This window comes from Falco punctatus, assembly GCF_963210335.1.
Source record: "Falco punctatus genome assembly, chromosome: 5".
Classification (NCBI taxonomy): domain Eukaryota; kingdom Metazoa; phylum Chordata; class Aves; order Falconiformes; family Falconidae; genus Falco; species Falco punctatus.
In genome coordinates this window covers 20,667,408-20,687,042 of record NC_137584.1, presented here as the reverse complement: position 1 = coordinate 20,687,042, position 19,635 = coordinate 20,667,408, and the positions used below count along the sequence as shown (strand labels likewise).

The window sequence follows — 19,635 nt, the reverse complement described above, 5'->3', positions numbered from 1 at the left end:
ATAATTGGTTCACTGAGACTTGATGAAGGTGAAGGTATTGTTAACCCTACTCCTTCCAAAATATTTTGGCCTTCCCTCTAGCCTCTTTGTTATTTTTATCCCCTTAATTTTTCTGTTAGAGGGTAAGAATGGGTCTCACACTTCTCAGTATATATTTTACTGTAGGTTTGCTATTTTTATTTTTTCTTTCTTGCTCTCAGTTAAACAGCTGAACCTCTAATTATAAATATTGACTGATTACATCCGAATGGCAAAAGAATTGAATTTGCCAGATTTTTCAGATAAGCTTAGAGGAGCTTGTGAATCAGCATCCAAATCTCTAGTGAAAAGCCTGCTGTAGCACTAAAAGATTCCTGATGCTTAGGCTTTCACATTGCAAAGCAGCAGATGAGTAAGTGAGATTTCATGTACAGTTCTGTGAGTTCTGTATCAGATACCACACACTAATCCTATTGCATTTCTAATAGGCATGGTGAGATCAGCAGAGAAGAGCTCTACCTTTCAAAGTCCAGAATCAGTCTCAGATCTTCGCCTCTGCAGACTTCTACTCCACCATCAGTCCTGGAAAGTTTTTTTTTTTACATGGTAAGCTTTTCCTCCTGATTTCAAAAAGTTCACAGTGATGACCAAACATTAGTTATCTTTTTAATTGTTGATAGAACTGAGACATAGATGGATGCTAAGCAGCTTGTCCAAGCTCATGTTTGCTAAGCATCATATCAAAGAGTCTCACCTCTAGCAAGTAATAAGAAACACAGTCACTTTCCTGAGTATGATCTATGAGTACCTGATCAATGACAAATACAGACCAGTCTTTTAAGAAGCAAAAATACATTGGGCTGTTTTACTTCTTTTGTCTTGGAAGCAGGAAAAAGAATGGAAGGCAGAAAGAATTTAGTCCTCCTCAGCAGACAATTGCTTGTCTACTGTAACAGACATAAGAAGATTTCATTAAATTTAATGGCTCACATGCAGTAAGTCTCAGACCAATCGCCAGTGAACAGGAACCCAATTTTGCAAGCCTTTCCCATCATGACAGTATAATTTTTTTCTTTCTTCAGTTTGTGAGCTTAAATAATTGGTCCCAGCTTGCAGAACTGAGATTAATTTCATGAAGATGTTTTTCAGTTACTATCTGTAACTGCAGCACTCCTATCTATGAGGTAGTGTTACAACATAATTTTCTACCTTGAGAAGAAGTAGAGTAGGAAACAAGTTTACCAGGGATCTTTCCTCACCAAGACATAGCAATAATTACATTAGGATTTTTTGGCTCCAAGTACAGGGTCAAAATTTTACCCCATAGTTATAAAGTATCTCAAAATAGAAGAATAAAAGAATAATCACTTTATTCTTTGAACAGTGAAGATTTAAACAAATCTTCTTTTACTTTCATTTCCAAAATTATCTGTTTTGTGACAAAAATAAGTATTTTTCTATGCTGTAAATTTGCTAGAAATGTCTTCATAAATAACCATGCTTAATGTACTGTATAGATGAAATACAATATAAGCAACATCTTTATGGTAGCATAAAAAACTCTGTAGACAATCTACGTTTCCAGTATATGATCATAAGAAAAGTTACATTCAGGATTTTGTGAGAACACCTAAAAATAATAACAAAAACCCTCCTTACTTTGATAGTTAATATTTATTAACATGAAACTTAAGTAATTGCCAGGTGAATAATGCACATCTTTTAATGTTTTCTTTCCATTGGGATATTTAAATGTAGATGAAAGAAAAGAGCTCCTAAGAGATGAAATATTGCTTTAAAATTATAAGCAACTCTTTTGAGGCCTGAGTTAGAAACACAAAATGCCACTTAAACTTTCACAAATAAAACTGATAGGATTATTACTGTTATGAAGACCAACATGTACATAAATACAAATATTATCAACATCAGCAGACAACAGGCCAATAATGCAGTCCTCAGTTCAAACTATAATTCATAGGAATGGAAAGCATCACCATGATGAGCACTTAAGCTCTCTACTGCTCACCACTATAAATACTTTATCAGCTAAACGCCTGATTCTGTTATGTTGACTATATCAAGGAAGATCTTACACTACAGAAAATAAGTTCAAGTGAATTCAGCAGGACTGGAGCATGGAGCTGTATTTTCATTACCAGATCAATCTTTCTTTAATTTCAATATTTACAGCCTTTGGCATTCAAGACTAATGACTTAAAGCTTCAAAAATCACACAATTGTCTTGAAATAAGTGCACGATTTAAAATAAGACCAGTGTATTTTAATATCCTCATTTCAGCTTCCAAAAATCCACTTTTAAGCTCTTTGCTGAAACCATAAAGCATGACACTTTCTATTGTAATGTAAAGTAAATGTAAAATGTAAGTTGAAGATATTTAACAAAGTGTTTTGTGAAAACAAGAAACTTTTGAAACCCACCAATACTGTGAACTAATTACAATAACTGCAAACAGTACATCACATTAGTATGTCCTGAAGACCCTAAATTAAGTTAAGGGGAATCATCAGCTCCACAAATTTCAAAGCAAACAAACATACAAATGAAAAATCACAGAACAGATCCTCTTTTCTTTGGAAAAACAAAACAAAACAAAACCTAAAATGTCCACCAAAAAAACCCAACCAAAACCCCACAAGCCCAAAACCAAACAACCCCCTGCCACCGCCAAACCAAGCAATTGTCCCATATACCACAAGGTTTAAAAGAATGTAAATGCTTTATTCCATTTACATCTTATGATACTGTAAATATCCAGCATTCAGAAAAAATTTATTGCCCCTTGGTAAATATAGAGAACAGAATTCTTTTGCTTGCCTTGCAGGAACTATCTTTAACCCATTTACTGAGCAGTGGTCGCTTTGCTTAGTAGATCTCAACATTTTTCTTAAGCCTGCCAAGTCCCAGTATCATCATTTTGCCATAGTGAGATATTCTCTCCATTTCTCCATTTTTTGCTCAGGGATGGGTCAGAAGGCAGATAAAAAGGCCTTACAGTGGTCAGACTATTCCCAGGCTTGCAGGTAGAAGAAAATGGAAACTTTTCTGATTTTGATGGGATGGAAGCAGGTCAGGAGACTCAGAAGCCTGTCACATTTTGACAGAAAAGGAACAATGAGAAAGAATGGGGAAGTATTCTCTGCCTCTTTTAGGTACACTGACTGGGACATCAGTTTTCAGAGGTGGGCCAGTGGGCCAGCTAAAGAAGACACGCATTTCCTACAGGCAGCATGAACATTTGTTAAGAGTTGCAGCTTTCCCAGCCATTGACAGACTGGTATAAACTGAGGTACAAACCAAAAGCTCAGTATTAGTATGTTTGCAAAAATGAGTTAGAGTTGACAGTATGGGATGCTAATACACAGATAATGGTTGATCTGAATTACCTGCTGCCTAGGAAACAGAGGTACAGGTAACCCGGGGAGGGGGGGGGGAAATTTAGTATGACAGTAATGTGTGACAGGTATGCTGCACAGGAAACAAGCCAAGGTCAAGAATGCCCCTTCATCTGTCAGATGCAAAAGCTTTCATTTCCTTGCATGTGAATTTTAACAGACGTAAGACTACAACATTAAATGAGGTAACCCTGTGTGCTACTTTACTATTTCTTAGGGAAACTCTTTGTGCAGTGCTTGGAATAGTAGCAATTTTCTTTACTAATTTTCTCTAGAAAAAGCCATTACAAACATTCCAACAATTGCAAACGAAGTCCAACATAGCTGAAAGTAATCCTAGGCATTCAGAGCCTAGTCTAGCACCCCTTGAGCAAACAATAAGAAAGTGGTGTCCAAAAATATGCATTAAGATTTGATCTTCTGATGAATATGGATATTTTCACAATTCTTCCACTTCTTTGGATTTAGAGTTATATAACTTCCTTTCTACAGAACCAAAGTGAAAATTATAGTGATAATTACATGTAATTTCAGTACTCTTTTTAAGTATTAATCTAATTGCATTAGAATACAATTTTTCCTCCAGAAAAAGACCAGGAACTGGTGTTTGTTTGTTTGTTCTTTTAAAGATTCTGTCTGTGAACACAAAAGAGACCATAATTGCCATTTACAGAAAATACTCAGAATTTTACATTAGAAAACTAGGTAAGAGTAGGTTTTCTTTCCAATGTTTAAAGAGATTGCAATTATAGTCAAAATGATAGCTTTGAGTAAATAATTAAATAGATAAATTCAATATATTGATTTTTGTCAATGGTAAATGCTAAGATACTAATTAGTTGACATTAAGCTACATTTAAATTAGCATAATTTTGTTTACAGTAAGATCAATTCCATTTAAGGTATTAAACAGTTTAGGTGCTGTCAATATATTTAGAGTTAAATTACCAGTAGGATAGCATATTTTGTTCATGACTGATATCACCTGGTGAAAGTCTTTAAGACAGTTAATTGTTCAGCTTACTTATTGACAAAAAATGACAGACTACGTCTTTTCATTGCATTCTCATTGAGCAGTCCAAGAATCAAGAACTGATCAATGACCTCGTGTTCTCCTGAAATTCAGGCAGCAAATATTTGCTGCCTATTGCTCATACAAGATTAATCTTAGCAAAGAACCATTCCTCTTTGTATTCTATCACAGTTCATTAAAAGATCAAAGTTACTCTGTAGCTTCTAAAACAGATACGTTTTTCGTAGTTGCAGAAAGGGACAATAAAAAGAAACATACTGTGCAAAATATATTCACATTTTTGTGCCAAAGCAGGCATTCAAACTTTTGTTTGAATATGTGAAATTTTGGAACACTTCCTGGTGTTTGAAGTAATTGCTGTTCCCTAAAAAAAGCAAACAAAAATCTAGTACTAAATTATCTGGATGTATTCAAGAAAGCCTGCATGAACAAGGGAATATTACAGCCTTACAAAACTAATAGAAGACATACATGACCTCCTCCTGTGTCTGTATTTTATGCAGACACAGGCTGATCAGTCACGGGCTAATTCCAGTCACAATCAAACATCTTGAACAACCACCTGAAAAACTCACCTGTACAGGTCTTTACACCATCAGAGAATTGTTCTAGGCTCTGACACAGGCCTTCTTTGTTAGGGCAGGTCATGGCAAAATTTTGAAACTTTGGGTGATTCAGCTGACTTAAAACATCTCCAGTATCAATCCCCACATATAAGCTGGTCATCCTACACTCTTTGTTTATGTTTATGTTTATGTCAAGGGAGAGAAACAGAAACAATGCAACTGAGCTGTTTCGTAGGTAACAATGATGTGAAGTTTATTCAAGTAGTGCAAACGGTTTCTAGTGACTTTAAAGGGAGCCTAAGACTCAGAAACTAAGATTTGCACTTATTCTGGTGAATCGCCCCTTTCAACCCTAAAAAGGAACCAATCATACATGGAGAACTACATAAGCAGGGAATAAAATAATATAAACTAGTTTTCACATGGCTCATCTTTATTTATTAGATTTTATGAAAGTTATCAAAACATTCTTTGTGGCAGATTATTAAAACATCTGCTTTCAGTATAATTCTTTTTAAGTGTCTTTGCTATGACACAAAGAGTTGTAACAATTTGTATCAGTATGTCTTGCAGGCACATTATATATACATCCGTATTCTAGATAATGTCAGCATTTTCAAAGTACAAGATCAAGTCAATGACCTAAGTGCATGGATCACTGAATTTTTGTGGGATTAACAATAAATAGTAGGTGTTCCCACTTTTTGGAAACACATCATTCACTTAGAAAACACATTTTAGGGACCCAAAAACACCTCTGACCTATTTCCTAAACAAGAAATGTGGATGAGTGACAAACAGCATTTGATTAGCTGACAGGATTAGTAGGCTCTATTTTCCACTGAAAGTAGACTTTTGTCTACAACAAAATAAAAATTAAACAATGCATTTGTTCCAGACAGATTACAAGTCAGCTGAAACACCACAGCTGAAACACCACAAATGCAAATGTGAGGCCTCTCAAAAAACTTTGCACAAGAAAACAGAGAGATCAGGAGTCATCTGAGGAATCGCTACACAAGGCACCGTAATGCCGTCAAGCACAGTGAAACACTACTGTGCTACAAGAGTTGTGTTGTAACTGAAAGATCATAAAATAGCAGACAATGAAATTATTTTTTAAAATCGCTGTAGGCAGGATCTGGCTAGTACACTGTAACACTTCGGTCTTACTGCAGGTTACAAAGCTCTCTTTAATGAAGCACAAAGTCATTTTTTAGAAAATTCTAAATTTTAAGTACTTTTCTCAGTAGTTTTTCATGTGTCAACTGATGTTGATTTTGTTTTCATTCAGAATGAAAACAAGGTTTACAATGTCAGAATTTTCAGTCAAAAAGTTGTTTCAAATTTTAGTAAGATTCAGTATGACAAAAAATAAACGTACACACTGAATTTACATCTTTTTTATTGAGCTAAGGGGCACAAGTTAAAATCGGGTCTTTAGGATTTGGTTTTCTTAGCTTTAACTGTTTTTTAATATGCACATTCTGTGATGTTGAAAACATAAACCAGAGAGAACTGTGCAGCTTGTCCTGAAGGATGGAAGCCAATTTGGATCTGAATATGTTCTTTGGGAATGTTTTTCTACTGTTGCAGAGAACTGAGAGAGATTTTGTTGTCAATAAGTGATTCTCATGACAATATACAATAAACATTTATGTAATGTCTTTTGTTTATTATGATGTTTTGAGCTATGATGATCGATTCTACGGTTGCCACCATATCTTTTTTGCTTCATCATCATGTTCCCCCTTCTCCAATTTTTTCTTGACATGTTATTGCAAATGGAAATGCACCAGTCTCTTCCCTGTTGTACTTCCAACAAATGTTATTTTGTAAATATTTTTTTTCCTTTTCAAGTTTTTTTTTATTTTTTACTTCATATATAATCATATGATAAATAATTTTTTTTTCAAGTAAAGTAAATTTCTTTACTTGAAAAACCACTCTTTTTTGCCTTTGGGTGTTATTTTTTTTGTTAGATAATTATTGTTTCATCTTTCTGGGCACTTAGCTGTTGTTCTGATATAGTTGTATGTTCAAATCCAATATGCAAATAACCATTTTTCATGATCTGCTACAACATGGAGAGAAATATGCATAGTTCCTCTTTCAGATACCATATTTGGTAATTTTTTTTCCTAATTTAATGGACAATATGGATTCTCAGCATAATTTCCTTTGTATGTTGTCAGTTAATGACAAGGTGATTCTAATACTGCTACTAATTCTTGATGTCATTGACACACAGTCAGAGGTTTCTCAAAGCAAATGTCAGTATAACAAAGCAATACCACAAGATAGTAGCATCCTCGTACACCGCAAAAGCCAAGTGAAACACAAGAATTTATGAGAAGTGAATTCTGATGTGAAATTCAAGATTACTTTGAAAGCATGGAGAACTAATGTCTGTTTTAATTCTGTCACCAATACTTACCTGCTGGTTCTTATTTAATATCACAGCAAGAATTCTGAGAAGCATCTCCTTCATAAGGCAAGGTATCATGAAAAGCTTCTACTCCATTACATAGTCTCTCCTTCAGAATTTTTAAGCACTAGCAGATCTGTGATAGATTTTCAGTCCCTTTCCAAAAGCAAGACAGCTCACACATTCTCAGAAACTGCCCTGTAAAATCATTGCTTCCTAGTAGGCACACACAACCTTGGGAAGGCACAAGAGCAGTGTTAAAAGAAACTGGGAGCATTTTTCCAACTGTGAATAAGATCAAAACTTCACATACATTTGGGAACAAAACTATGCCCTTCTGAGTTGCTTAACCTTATGTATGAGTAATGTTAACTTAAAAACCCATCCTGAATAAAACACAAAACAATTATGCATCTGAACATGTTTTCAAACACCTTACATAAAGTTAAGAGGTAAAAATAACATAACCCTCAGGGACAGAAAAACCTTTTCAGCACTGTTGCTTTGTTTTACCAGCCATGAGCCAATATTACTATCTAATTTTAATGCTGGAGGCAGGACTGAATCCTTCATTTAGATACAGTATTGTTCATTGTTGAAAACCTGAAAATTCATTTATGAATCTTACCCAGTGAGGTCCAGCCCTCTTAGACTAAGTTCTCTGATAAGCCAAAGTATGAAGTACCATATTTTGCTTTGCTGTTTTAGCCTTGCTCTTTCTCAGAACCAGACCTCAAACTGACTTCAGTTCTTTACAATAACAACCATTCTAATGAAATTCACAGCACCATATTTAGATAAAAGCCAGTAATCCAAAAAGGAGTGAAATGTGCATTCAGATGCTGTAATGAGATTTTTTTTTTCAGATGGAAAGCAAGACAGACATATGTCTTGAATAGTATATTAACTCTTTATCAATAAAAGCTTTTCATTTTAAGGCTCCCTGAGATTTCCTATAAAAATTCACAGAAGACATAACATTGCAGAATAGCTCTTAGTAGCTATTGTGTACTTCCAGTTCATTTCCCCTTCCACACCTCTCCTTTCTTATCTTGTCTTTCCACTTTCTTCTTTTAGGACATCAGAAAGGCAACCAGAGCTTTTATGCAGAAGAGGAAAGACACATATAAGCAGAATTACCTTTAACTAGATTGCATGTCAAGGTTTTTACAGAAGCGCGACCAAGTGTTTGAGATTTTAATGATCTGGGCTTCTGAGACTAGATTCCTCTATAAAAATATGAAAGACTAAATCTCAGAATTTATTTGCCCTGAAGAGTTAAGGGGCAAATGATGATGCTATTCATTATTCGGTCATGAATGTTGAGGTAGAAAATTATTTCGGTTGAAAATGATTACTCAAGTTGTATACATTCTTTTATTTACTTTTCATATTTTAAAACATCTGGGGTTTCTAATTTTAGGACTTTATTATTAACAACTCAGACTTCTGAGCTTTCTTTGCTGTCCAGGAATGGAGAGGCTACTTTGTGACTTCTTGGCATTGTTTCAGTCATTGATTTATCTATCTTGCTGAGTGAAGATCAGGTGGTAAAAGGAAGAGTTTCTGAAGCTGTCAAAATGATGAACTAAGTACCTTTGAGAAGGGATTTTTAATTATTTTTTTTTATTTGTTTGAATACAGTAAGCCTAAAAGAAGACAGGTCCACAGCCTATTGAAGTTTCTGGACATCCTTAGTTCCTTGAAATAAGTTGTTTCTTCTTGTTCCTTTCCACGTGACATGGGAGACAACCTTGAAACTCTCAGAGAATCTGTATTGATTTCCTCTTAAGAATGGATTAGAAGAATGCAAGCCTTGAGGATAACAGCTGCCATTTCTCTATAGTGTACTTTAAAAGAAAAAAAATACTACTAGTTGATTCCATCGTCAGTGAGTAATAGCCCCAAAATACCTCCCAACACTTAAAACTGTGAGTAAGATAGAAGACTCCCTTTGGTCATACTGCTTATCTGTTTTTTTACAGCACAGGTCTGTCTTGATGTTAACAATGTTGATGTTAACAAATGCTGGGACATTTACACCCTTGATGTCATGGATTACTTGCTCAATAGCCAAAGGATATACCTTTATGAGAATACTTTTATATTTCCCTATTTAAATTAGATGAGTCTTGTTCTACTGTTGCTTGAGTTTCAACTTGGCAAACATCTTATGTCATGTCGCATATGTAGGGGTTCAGAAATCCTCATCATGAAAACACTGAATGAGTTATTTTTTAAGGACCTGGACCGTTTATTGAATAAAGTTGAAATATTTATCTGGTTTTAATTATCATTGGTGAGATAGCATTATATTAATAGCATCTATCTGCTGTATAACAATAATTGCCGTTTGTCTCAATAGAGTCATTAGGGATATTCCTATCTAGGTGAGAAGTTGATATAGAAATGCAATTTAGTGGTTAAACATCTGGTTTGAAATAATTCAACTCTCTGGAAACACAGATTTCAAATCACTGCTAGGCAGCCTCAGATCTTAGGCTTTCAAATTAGTCAAAATAAATACCATACAATTTACTCTGTAGGGATAATTAGACTAGTATTTAAAAATTAAGTTCAGTCTGCTCTGCAGGGTTACAAAAGATCCAGTGATAGTATCCATAGGAGAAATCTTAATTACTGATATGGCCTGCACTAAAGCTTTTACTTTCTGTATGCAGCAGAGGTATGAATAAATTCAACAGTGTGATGGGTACAAAGTTACTAATACGTCTTAGATCCAATTTCCTGAGTAATTCCATGTAAAAATTTGAATCAACTCGTTATGATACAAGACTAAACATATTCAGAAATGGACTATCAGAAGCTACAATCAAGCTCTTAAACAACTGAAGCTTTTTCAGCTGGCTGGCATCACATCAGGAGTATCATTCTAGAGCTGAGACTCTGAACTGATCCAGCAAGCCAGCTTCTAGCTATACCTTTATTCTTACTTTTTTTTTTTTTTTTTTAATATATAACAAATATCATTATTTCACCCACTGAAAAGGAACCTAGCAAATTCTCAGATCTACATGGAACTTAGTTCCAGTTTCAACCTTTTTGTTTTTTCTCCTCTTGGTTTTTGCCTAAATTCATACAAATCAAACCACCTAATTGGTTTACATTGGATTACATACAAACACAAAATCCACCTAAAACGCAGCTAGCAGTGAGAAGAGCTAGTACCAGCCTACCCACAGACTACAGACTACAGCAGTGGCTCCTTTCTCCTCCCTCACCTACAGGGGTTCCCAGTCTCATAGACTAGTTCAGTGCCTAACAGTTTTCAAATGCAAAGAGAAAAATCAAGAAGGGTCCAAGTGTGATTCAGGGAAGTGAAGCAATGTCTCCATATCGACACACAAAGAACACTAAGAAATAACAACATCCTGACAATAGTTCTTTTTTTCTGATTTGGGAGTTCATCTGACAATGGAATACAAACTTCCAAATACCTGTGTTGTGCCATTTAAAACGGTATCAGAGCTCTAGAGATTCAATTTGCTATACTGATATTTCACAGTGACAAGTCATGCATAACTGAAATTACTATTCTGATACACCATGCTTCACTTTCTTTATTGTATGTTGGTATGTGGGAACATAAAGATGACTGTGTCTGAAGGTGGCTCTGTATTTTAAAGAATGTACAAGTAATCCATGGGCAAAGCCATTAGGTCTGTAAAAATGAAATCTTTTTCTAAGATCATTGCTATATAAATGCATTTCTGTAATAACTTTTAAATGTAGGGCACTGACATACCTGCCCAAAGTTTTCAGTACACTTACACAGCTTGTATTAATATTTTTTTCTTATACTATAGTGAAACTGTGGTAGTTTACGTACCACATACACATTAGGTGTTTACAATTGCTATGCCAAAACACAGTCTTAATTCGTAAATCAAGAAATTTTTAAACCTGTGCAACATCTGGCAGTAAGACTTAGACAGTATTACATATTAAAATAGATAAAGACATTGTTTAAAAATGAGCTTCTTTTAATAAACAGAAGAAAGCAAAGAAATACAAAATTGTCTTGCATGATGTAAAATCAAATACAGTACAGTATCTCCTTGAACCTATATAGTGCACTGCCTTATTTGTTGGAGAGGCGGTGTAGGTCTATAAACAACAGAAAATGAACAGATGTATGATCACTTCTGTTTGAATACAAGTCAAACAGTAACATAATTAAAAAATGGAAAAAATATTCATTTATCAATAAATGTATCAATATATTTCTAAACCAGGCAGAGTATTAGTATATGTTGTCTTTGTATGTATATCTATAGACCAGTAATATAACTAAGAATTTATCAAGGAACACAGAAAGTTGAGTGAAGTATGCTGAATAATCTCTTCTAAATACTGCTGCTGCCAGCTTGCCAAAAAATCCTAAATAGTTACTTAATAAAAAAAATTGACATTACTATCTGATGACATTATTAACTAAAAAAATAATTGATCTCATGTTTGAAACATTAACTACATAATAAGCATAGCTTCATGGTGGGGCACTTCTTAGAAGAATAGTGCCCTAACTTCGAAAACTAGCTAAATTAAACTCTTTAAATGCAAAGCAAGAATAATCTGGCTAAAAAATACACAATTTCTGTTCTTCCAGTATGTGAATATTGAAAACATACAACCAGGTGTTTTCAAAAATTAGTGGGAGAGAGATTGACCTCATCTAATTTCAGCCAGTAATCTTCAGCAGGTAACCTTGGGCTATGTATAGTCCATACAGAGACAGGTACCTCCAGAAACCAATTGGTCTGAAATTTCTTAGACATCTCTGGAGATGCCTGTTTCTACCTGTGATTATGAATGAAACCATGACTGCCATCAACTTACACAAGAACTATGAAGCAAAGAGAGGCAAATTCCATCTGAACGTACTTTCAATTCATTGTACAGACTGCAAATTCCACGTAATTTGTGTTGCACTTATGCATCAATATTATTTGATGTGGTAACTCTGTTCTATCTCTTTTAAATTGGACTTGAACTAGAACTTGCATAGAGCAATTGCCTAGGACAGAATTTCATGCTGTGTGTCATTTGTATATGTCCTTAGATTGTTAAATGAAAAAGAGCCCAAGCATTTCCTTCTCTTTAGAAACCGTAAAACTCCACCATCTGAGTTATCTTGAATCACTTCTCTAATAACTTGAATGAATAACATACAGTGCTGACATAGTAGATTTTGACCCCACCCCACCCCGAATATTTTATTAAAAATTGTCACTTCTATAAACATATTTTTTACAAATAAAAAATACTATAAGACTTGCTAGAGGGACTAACAGAAGAACACAAGGCACAGGCAGGTTTATATATATTCAGAATTACATGGAAGGTACTACTTCTACAAACAGTAAAGCATTTTAAACCATTATATATGTAAACAAATTCCTTTTTGAAAATATACTTTGCAAAGCAGAATAACATAGTTCACAAAGATAAATCCAGAATCCCAAAATAGGGACAGAATAACTCCATGCAACACCCAGACCTGTGTGGTAACAACAACTTGAATATGAGTCACCAGTGTCCCCTTGCAGCAGAGGCAGCCAACCACCTTCTGTGCTGTGTTAGTAACAGTAGAGCCAACAAGTTGAGGGGAGTGATTATTCCCTTCTATTCTGCACTAGAGAGACCAAATCTGGGCTCCCCGTGACACATAATTCTGTACCTATAAATCAAGATAGCCAATGACCAGCAAGTTAAGTCTTGTATTTTACCAGAGTCCATAGTATGAGATAAAACAGAGAAAGACTATTTCAAGTAACCTGCTTTTTTTCCTTGCAGTCATGTAATAAAATCACTGTTTCAGAGCTTGGAGCATGGACTTCCCAGGCAGAAGGAGTGTTGCAGACCATGATATTTACATTACAGCAGCACATTCAAAGCAGAAGATTTTATTAGAATGACAGGTCATCTCAGCTCGAGGTTATAATCTGGGCCCAACCTAATGCTTGTTCATATTTGCCAACCCACAATCTTGACGGATCTACAAACTCGCATTTTGCCCTATAGGAATTTCTGTTGACTACTGGAAACTGGTTGACTTCTTTTGGTCTACTCAAATACTTATGTTGAATGCAAGAACAGTGTTTTTAGTAGACTTTTGGAAGACACAAATCCCTTTTGAAGGCTGAACTTAAACAAAGAACATCTTGCAGTGTGGTATAAGGGTGATTGAAATGCTTTCTTCAGTCTTCTGAATTTACAATAGATGTAGAAGACAAACCAGAGTTTTTCATTTGTAATTTCTTCAGAGTGTCCTTTGTTACCTGACAGCATAAGCAACCCCAAAAGTATGTTTTCATACTCTTAATAAAAGTGATTGTTAAAATTGAAAGATATTCTAGGGCTCTTGGGTATTTCCTTAGTTCTGTAGAAACAGAAAGGCAATGAAAGAATTAAAGATTATCTCTGCAATGTGGAAGACTCTTCCCCACAAGTCTAGTGGACCTTTATAAAAATTCATCTGTTGATAGTCACTTGTCCAGAAAGTAGAGCACTACTCTAGACAGCAGAACAAGAAAATCTAATGTATCCCTAATTGTGTACAAACATAAAATAAGTAAAATTATGCTTTTTTAGGCCATGTATGTACACATACTACAGAAAAGAGCAAGTGGAAATGACAAGAATAGTATGGAGAAAGCATAGCTCATCATATTTAAACAGATAGGGAAACAGAAGGCCAAAGTCATCTGCTGAAGGCTGCCCTGTTAGTTAATGACAAAGACCTCACAACAAGTCACTCAACATGCAGGAGTATCCAGAACTCAGCAAAAGTCTCCTGTATTCACTCTCACTCTAGGCTAAAGCCTGTTCCTGCAGCCCCAGTGAGCATACCTGAAGATGAAATTAAGAACACATTTTACATGGAGAATTTTTTCCTTCCTAACCTTTATGCAAGGTTAACATACTGTGTAAATTTCATCATGCTTAATTTCAAAGCTACGCTACTACTACCACATATTACGGTGGAAAAGGTTGCAGTTCTTAAAAAAAAATAATTTCACACTGTATGCAGTCTACACTTCAATTACAGCTATCCTCTTTACATTTACTTCCACTTTGGCTACATAAAGCAGGAGCGAAACTGAGGAAACAGCTTTTTTGCCCTTAGTTTTTGACAAGCTCTTTTAGAGGCAACACTAGCCATATAAAAATACACTCTTTTCAGTAATTTTAATGGATTTATTTTTTTTTAAGAAACCTATTTAACCACAGAAGCACAGTATTTCTGCAGCAACAGGCCATCATGACAAAAAATCATATGATATCCAGTCACAGAAAGGAATATGAGCAGAAGAAACTCCTTACCATAGAAAGCAAGGAAATGGATTAAAAAATATACTGGGTATTAAGCTTGAAATGGGAAGAGAATTACCCATCTGCTAAAGGAATATGTATGTATAAAAGGCATAAAGGGTTAAAGATGAGGAGGGTTCAATTAGCAGACCTGGATAGGTTTCGTTTTCCAAGGTAAACAAAAAAAAAAACCAAGATAAAATGCAAAGTGGATGAATAAAAGTGAGGATGTTGCTGAATTAGACTCTTTCTTATGTATTACTTGACAACTAATGTACTGTCACATCTCAACTACTATTTGTTATCTTAGTGTTTTAGCTATACCAACTAAAATCCTAAAGCCACCACTAATGAAAATTTTCATTAATTAGAGTGGCACTTTTCCCAGGAAAAGATAAATTCAAGATTTTATATGTCTCTCAGGATCTGACAATCTTTTTTTTTTTTTTTTTAGAGTATTCATAATTGGTGTAATGTTTTTCTTCACTGCTCCTCTCCCCATTGTGTTCTAATTGCTTGTAATTCAACAAAATGTCTCTGTGTTTGCTATTTCTTAATTTTTTCCTTATGAAATTAATAAGAACTTATTTTTAAGGAGGGCACATTTCAGAAATGAATTTAAAGCAGATGGAGAAGGCAGCAGGAGAGCAACACCAATAGGCAGCAGGTGAACAAAACAGTAGGAGACATTTTATTTCCTTGAGTTTTGTTTCTTGCTACTGAAGAAGAGAAAATATGCAAAGAAGATGGGTAAAGTCAACATCCTATTATTCCTCAAAATATGATTTCTTAGTTCTGGCTACTCTTACCATCTGAAGAAGAGTCACTGAAAAGCAACACTGAGTTTCTCATGGTTGTCTCAAATGGTTTGCCTCATGACCACTGCCACTAGACTGGCTAGTATCTCATGCTGTCCACCATGTGGTTTACTTGTCAGCTTTGATACTTGCTGGTTTTCTGGTTGGGTGGTTTTGTATCCTTCTATTGTCCTCACAGCACTAGCTGCAAGTGGGTGTTTGTAACTAACTTGACTTAACTGTGACTAAAAGACTCAGGGGGAGTGGTCCAAATTGGCAATGCTCACACCATCGCACTGAACTGGGGAACAAGCCAGGCCAACCAGAGCAACAATGTATGTTCCTTAGCTGTCTCCCAAGATGAGCACCAGAAGGCCAGCCACCTCAAGGGTACACGAGGTTATGGCAGATTCTCTTACACCCCTCCTTGGAAACCTGCATGCTCAATTACCTCTCTGAAATCACTGTACACCAATGCACACAGCACGGAGAATAAATAGGAAGAATTAAGAGATCTGTGTGTGGTTGCAGGGCCGTGGTCTCATTGTATTTACAAAGACATGGGATAGCTCACATGACTGGAATGCTGTCATGGGCAGCTACATACTTTTTAGGAAAGGCAGGCCAGCAAGGAGAGGTGGTAGAGCTGCTCTTTATGTGAGGGAGCAACTGGAATGTATCAAGCTCTCCTTAGGGGTGGATGCAGAACAAGTTGAGAGTTTATGGGTAAAGATTAAGGGGCAGGCCAACATGGGTGACACCATTGTGGGTGTTTAATACAGGCCACCTGATCAGGAAAAGGAAGTTGATAAGGCCTTCTACAGACAACTAGAGGCAGCCTCACAATCACAGGCCCTGGTTTTCATGGGGGATTTCAACCAGCCTAACATCTGCTGGAGTGACAACACAGCTGGGCACACACAGTCCAGGAGGTTCCTGCAGAGCATTGCTGATAACTTTTTGAGGCGGTGGAGCAGCCAATGAAACAAGGTGAGCTCCTGGACCTTGTATTAACAAAAAAAATGATCGGTTAGGGGTTTGAAGGCTGGGGACAGCACTGGCTGCAGTGACCATGAGATGGTGGAGTTCAGGATTCTGTATGGAGGAATCAGAGCAGTGAGTAGGATTGCAACCCTTGATTTCAGGAGAGCTGATTCTTAGAGGAATCCCATGGGTTAGGGCTCTAGAAGGCAGGAGGTCCAAGAGAGCTGGCTGATATTCAAGCAACACTTCCTCCAAGCTCAAGATAGGTGCATCCCTATGAGTAAAATTGAAGCAGACAGGGCAGGAGGCCTGCATGGGTGAACAAGGAGCTTCTGACAAAACTCAAACAGAAGAAGGAAATTTATGGGATGTGGAAAAAGGGATGGGCCACTTGAGAGGAATATAGGAACACTGTCAGACAGAACATACATGGAGGCAACAAGGAAGGCTAAGGTCTATTTGGAATTAAATTTGGCAAGGAAGGTCAAGGACAACAAGAAGGGCTTCTTCAATTAGATCAGAAGGAAAAGGATGACTAGGGAAAATGTGGGCTGCTCCTGAATGAGATGGGTGCCCTGGTGATGAAGGAAACAGAAAAGGCAATTACTGAACACCTTCTTTGCTTCGGCCTTTACTGCCAAGGCTGGCCCTCAGGTATTCGAGACCCTGGAGGCAAGAGAGGAAGTAGGGAGAAAGGAAGACTTTCCCCTGGTTGAGAAGGACCAGGTTAGAGATCATTTAAGCAAAGCTGACACCCACAAATCCACAGGCCCCGATGGGATACATCCCCATGTGCTGAGGGAGCTGACAGATGTTATTGCCAAGCCACTCCCCATCACCTTTGAAAGGTCATGGAGGACAGGAGAGGGGCCTGAGGACTGGAGGAAAGCCAATGTCACTCCAGTCTTCAAAAAGGGCAAGAAGGAGGACCCAGGAAACTAGAGGCTGGTCAGCCTCACCTCCATCCCTGGAAAGGTGGTGGAACAGCTCATCCTGGAGGTCATCTCCAAGCATGTGGAGGAAAAGTCATCGGGAGCAGTAAGCATGGATTCATGGAGGGGAAATCATGCCTGACCAACCTGATAGCCTTCTATGATGGAAGGACTGGCTGGGTAGACAAAGGGAGAGCAGTGGCTGTTGTCTACCTTGAACTCAACAGGGCTTTTGACACTGTCTCACATAATACCCTCACAGATGTAAGCTCAGGAAGTGTGGGTTAGTTGAATGGACAGCGAGGTGGATTGAGAACTGGAATGGCAGACCTCAGAGGGTTGTGATCAATGGCACAGAGTCTCACTGGAGGCCTGTAGCTCACAAAGTTCCCCAGAGGTAAGTACTGGGTCCAGTCTTGTTCAACTTCATCACCAATGCTTTGGATGAAGGGACAGAGAGCCCCCACAGCAAGTTTGCTGGTGATACAGAACTGGGAGGAGTGGCTGATATATCAGAGAAGGACCTGAGAGTCCTGGTGGACAGCAAGATGACCATGAGCCAACAGTGTGCCCTGGTGGCCAAGAAGGCCAATTGGAGTACATCAGGAGTGTGGCCAGCAGGTTGAGGGAGGTGATCCTCCCCCTGTACTCTGCCCTGGTGAGGCCACATCTGGAGTGCTGTGTCCAGTGCTGGGCTCCCCAGTACAAGAGAGCCTGGGAACTACTGGAGAGGGTCCAGTGGAGGGCTACAAAGATGCTTAGGGGAACATTTTCCTTATGAGGAAAGGCTGAGAGCGCTGGGCCTGTTTAGCCCAGGTGGGGATCTTACCAATGTCTACTTTTAATTAAACTGAAGATATTTTAAGAATATCTTAAAGGTGAGTGTCAAGAGGATGGGGCCGGGTTCTTTTCAGCGGTGCCCAGCGACAGGACAAGGGTCAGCAGGCACAAACTACAACACAAGAAATTCCAGCTGAATATGAGGAAACACCTCTTTCCTTTGAGGGTGAGAGAGGACTGGAACAAGTTTCCCAGAGAAGTTGTGGCATCTCCTTCTCTGGAGACTATCAAAACTGACCTGGATGTGATCCTGTGCAACCTGCTCTGGGTGAACCTGCTTTATCAGGGGATGGGGCTAGATGGTCTCCAGAGATCCCTTCCAACCCTGACTATTCTGTGATTCTGTGAAAGAAATGTTGATTTTCAAGTTTTACACAATGTTCCTTAGAAAATCATATTTTATCTGCAGTACATGCTGGATTCCTGTTTTTACAGCTTAGTTCTCTGAACAGGCTGGTTTTGGTGATACATTCTCTGGCTTATCTTACTGTAATGGTGTTCCTTCCCTGTTTTTATGTGTAAGTCCTGATTCCAAACTCAGTCACAAAGCATTTTGTTTGTTCTTAGAGAGGAACTTCTGTATGGTTTCTGGTGTCTTTATCTCTTTAGCTAAGTATGTTACTATCTGTAATCCACACACTCTAAAAACTCTCAGAGAAATGTTTTTTCCAAACCTGCTGTTCAAAATCATCAGGGGAGTATTCCATACCTGAAAGCTGAAATAAAGCCTACACCACAGCAAGCGGTGACTTCTTCAGATACTGAGAACCAATCCTTGCGGTGGAGACATTTTCTAGAACTAAAGTTTTAAAATGTTTTATACCTCAAAGAGTCCAAGGAATTTGTGATGTTAGTTGAAAAAAAATTAAATTTCCTGTCCCTTTGAAGAATTCTGCCAAACTCCTCTCTGCATTTTTAGCTAGTTAATACATCAAAAGCATGTCCCTTGGTGAAAGACCTTGCATACATACGCCAATAGTCCTGATTTACTGCTCCCATGACAGCAGAATATCAACAGTAAGACTTTGCCAAACTTGCTTATACTATGACCATTGTGGATGTATATCTTAAACCCCTTCCATTCCCATTCACCAGTCTTAAAATGTAAAACTGTTAAGAAAATTATTTTTTTATCCCATATATTTAGGATTTAGCCTCCTATTTATTTGTAGTCATTAAATGCCAAAATGTGTAGATAGCTATAAGAAGACAGTCACAATATCTGTAAGCTGATCGTTGTTGAAAAAGTTTTAGCTATGTTCTTTTCAAAACCCTGGCTTTCTTTTCTTTGGTTTGATGCCTGGTTTATCCATTTATCACTCAT

The 19,635-nt window shown here is 37.1% G+C and overlaps 1 protein-coding gene across 1 annotated transcript in view; it reads right to left on the bottom strand.

Moving 5' to 3' along the window:
- CSMD1 (CUB and Sushi multiple domains 1) overlaps positions 1–19,635 on the bottom strand; it is a 1,231,811-nt gene that overhangs the window by 1,114,032 nt on the left and 98,144 nt on the right. The gene's annotated exons all lie outside the window — the stretch shown is intronic.